Source organism: Anarrhichthys ocellatus, unplaced genomic scaffold (genome assembly GCF_004355925.1).
Source record: "Anarrhichthys ocellatus isolate YVR2014 unplaced genomic scaffold, GSC_Weel_1.0 scaffold5692, whole genome shotgun sequence".
Taxonomy (NCBI): Eukaryota; Metazoa; Chordata; class Actinopteri; order Perciformes; family Anarhichadidae; genus Anarrhichthys; species Anarrhichthys ocellatus.
Genome location: NW_022285666.1, coordinates 1 through 3,330, shown reverse-complemented (window position 1 = coordinate 3,330; position 3,330 = coordinate 1). Strand labels below are relative to the sequence as shown.

At 34.0% G+C, this 3,330-nt stretch overlaps 1 long non-coding RNA gene across 1 annotated transcript; it reads left to right on the top strand.

Moving 5' to 3' along the window:
- The first annotated feature begins 2,176 nt into the window (after window positions 1-2,176).
- On the top strand, window positions 2,177-3,318 carry LOC116379982 (uncharacterized). The gene is made up of 3 exons (XR_004212497.1): window positions 2,177-2,337; window positions 3,019-3,072; window positions 3,214-3,318. It is a non-coding gene; the product is annotated as an uncharacterized LOC116379982 (long non-coding RNA).
- Window positions 3,319-3,330: the final 12 nt, after the last annotated feature.

Genomic DNA, 3,330 nt, shown 5'->3' with positions numbered 1-3,330 from the left:
GTGGACTGACTGTTGGTGGACTGACTGTTGGTGGACTGTTGGTGGACAGAAGGGGAAGTGGATCCAACAAACAGGACTTAAACCAGTAAGACCGATGTTCCACACCACGATGTGGTTTTGTTGCCTAAAACCTGACTTTCATTTTTAACGTAATGTCCCCCCAAAATTAAAACGTCTCTGCACAAAACCAACAGATAATATTTAGTGACTTTCATAAACTGTCCTGAGACTGTGATGTAAAGACTGAGTCCTCCTGCTCCAAATATTTACACACAAATGTCTGTTTGGTTTTACTCAGTGAGCTGTTTGCTTCTTAAACATTTCAACAGCAGCTAAACATTTACTGGAAATCCAAAACCGTCCAGTACTGGACTATATATATATATATATATATATATATATATATATATATATATATATATATATATATATATATAGTAATCAATGAGTTGATTTTATCAACAATCTGTAAAACTGAGTTTCTCCAACAAGAATCCAAGTAAAGCACCAAAACTTTAAATATTTAACAGAGACGTGTTCATAAATATCATTAAATGATTAATTCAGCATTAAAAAAGGATTAAAAACGACTAATCGCCAAAATAAATCTTAGTGCACTGATGGATATATGACTGATATACATTTATATTTATATATTGTATATTTATATATTATATATTTACATGTATACATAGTGAATATTTTACATATTATACATTTATATTTATATAAAGTAACATGAACTGTGAGCAGATCTTTAAGGTAAAGTCATAGACAGTGAAGGGAAATCCATCTCATAATAAAAACCATGAAGAAATCTTTAGTTCAGTAAAAACACCTCTCAGAGAGATTCATACCACTTATTTTAATAACTAAAGATTGTCCAGACTTTAAACTTATTGTTTTGACAATCTGCTGATCTTGATTGATTGATTGATTTAATGATTGGTTGATTGATGTAATGATTGGTTGATTGATTGATTGGTTTAATGTTTGATTGATTGATTGTTTTGTTGTGTATAATCAGATTTATCATGTTATCTGTGACGTGTTATTGCAGCAGAGTGACGTTGATGCTCCGGTGTCGTCCTCCCACGCCGCTCTGCTCTGGCGGAGAATGGGAGGAAGAGGAGTCCAGCGGGGGGAAGAGGAAGATATCTGAGGAGAGGAGGAAGAGGAGGAGGAAGAGGATCTTCTCTGTTCATCTGAAACAACATGAACGTCTGCACAGCTGCAGAGAACATCTGTGATCTTTAGATTAAAGCGGCTTGATGTTTGCTTTAGAAGTGCTTCATGGGGGTAAAAGTCTTTGATGATATAAATATGAGACATTTTCTATCTTTATGATTTGGACTCAAAATAATCTGTCACAATAATCTCTGCTCACCTTGAATGACATCTTTTATAAGTTTTATTGTTGATTTTTCTTTTTAAGTTAAGTTATTTTTACTGTTGCACTACTTGATTATTATCTTTTTTTAATGTTTTTATCTATTTTTATTATTATTTTTATCTTACTATATTTAGTGTTTTGCACCAAAACATTAAGATAATTTCTTTGTAAAAATATTTGGCAATAAACCTGATTCTGAGTTGTTGTTTTTTACTATATATTCTTTCTACATGTATTCATATATTTACGTGTCTCCACGTTTAATTATTTAATTACAAATATATTTCCACATTTCTATTTTTCCACATTTAAATACATGTGGAAATAAGTCAAAATATAAATAATTTTGTAACAAATATATAACTAAATGAATAAAAAGGAAGAAATATATTTACAAGTTAAGACAACAAAAAAAAACAATAAATGCATGAAAAATGTGTTTTATTGCCTATTATTATATATTTTTTGTAAGGAGTATACAAAAAGTCCCCGCAAACAGAGTTGTACTTGAGGTATATATATAACAGTGTATAATATAATTAAAGGGGGAAGTGACGGTACATTTGTAAATTTAGCATTTATAATTTCCTTTTTAAACATAATAACATTGCTAAATTGTATTACATTTGCAGTATCTGTTTCATTTTCCTGGTGGAAATAGAATACCTCTGTATTAGAGTCCTGTTCCAGTCTCATAATCCGGTCCGTAGTTTAGCTCCTCCCCTCCTGATCGATGGCACCCCATGTTTTACCTCTCGCCATTTCACCTCCCTGCGTGACCGGAAGTTGAGATGAAAACAAGAAACAGCCTGAATTTATCCCCCAAAATGGTGGATTAAAACAGTAAAAAAGTATTGTTATTGGTGTTGTTTTTTAACCCTTCAGATGATGTCCAACACCGCGAGGAGTGGTGACATCATCCACCTGAACGTCGGAGGGAAGAGGTGAGGACCCGGATGTTGTTGGAGAGCTAATGCTAAACGGCTAGCTAGCTAACGTTAAGTTACTGAGAACACTGCTAACAATGTTTTTAATGAGTTAACTAATCATTACAAAGCATTAAACACATGGATCACTATTTTATAAACTGTTCACTCATGAAAAACTTCACTTAAGCTAGTTTTTAAAACAAATGTGACGCTTTTCTTCACACTTATTATTGTTAGCTAATGCTAACTAGCATGTCCTGTGATCTACTGATTCTTTTGTCAGTCAGTTGTGTTTTAAAGGAAAGTAACGTGGAGGGAGAGCCAGAGAGCGAGAGACACAGAGCGAGAGACACAGAGCGAGAGAGAGAGAGAGAGAGAGAGACACAGAGAGAGACAGACAGACAAACAAAAGTACTTAAAGTATAAGTATTGTTTGTACCTGTCAGTGTTTTACTATTACAGCTGATGTTTCCTTTTTTAAAACTTCTTAATACACAGTTTTTATTTATTATAAATATCCGCACATCAATTAAGAAGCTGGAACTTAAAGTGATTGAAACAATCTTCACCAAAAGCTTAAGAAATACAATCTTTCTAAATGTCCTCAATTAAATAATACTAGACTGATAACAAGAAGATAGTAACTCTGAAGAAGAAGAAGAAGAAGAAGAGGTAACTAGGTCATGTTTGTTACAGGTTCAGCACCTCCCGACAGACGCTCACCTGGGTTCCTGACTCCTTCTTCTCCAGGTGAGAGAAGAACATTCAGTTAAAGAAGAAGAACATTGTACCACAAGTTCAAAGTGTCTCTCAGAGGTGAGAGACTCTAAACTGCTGTGATTTCTACCCGAGTTTGGTCTCAAGGTTCTTCTGTGTAAACGTCTGTTACAGTCTGCTGAGCGGGAGGATCTCCACTCTGAAGGATGAAACTGGAGCAGTGAGTTCTGTGTGTGTTAATAACTGTGTGTGTGTGTTAATAACTGTGTGTGGGTGTGTGTGTGTTAATAA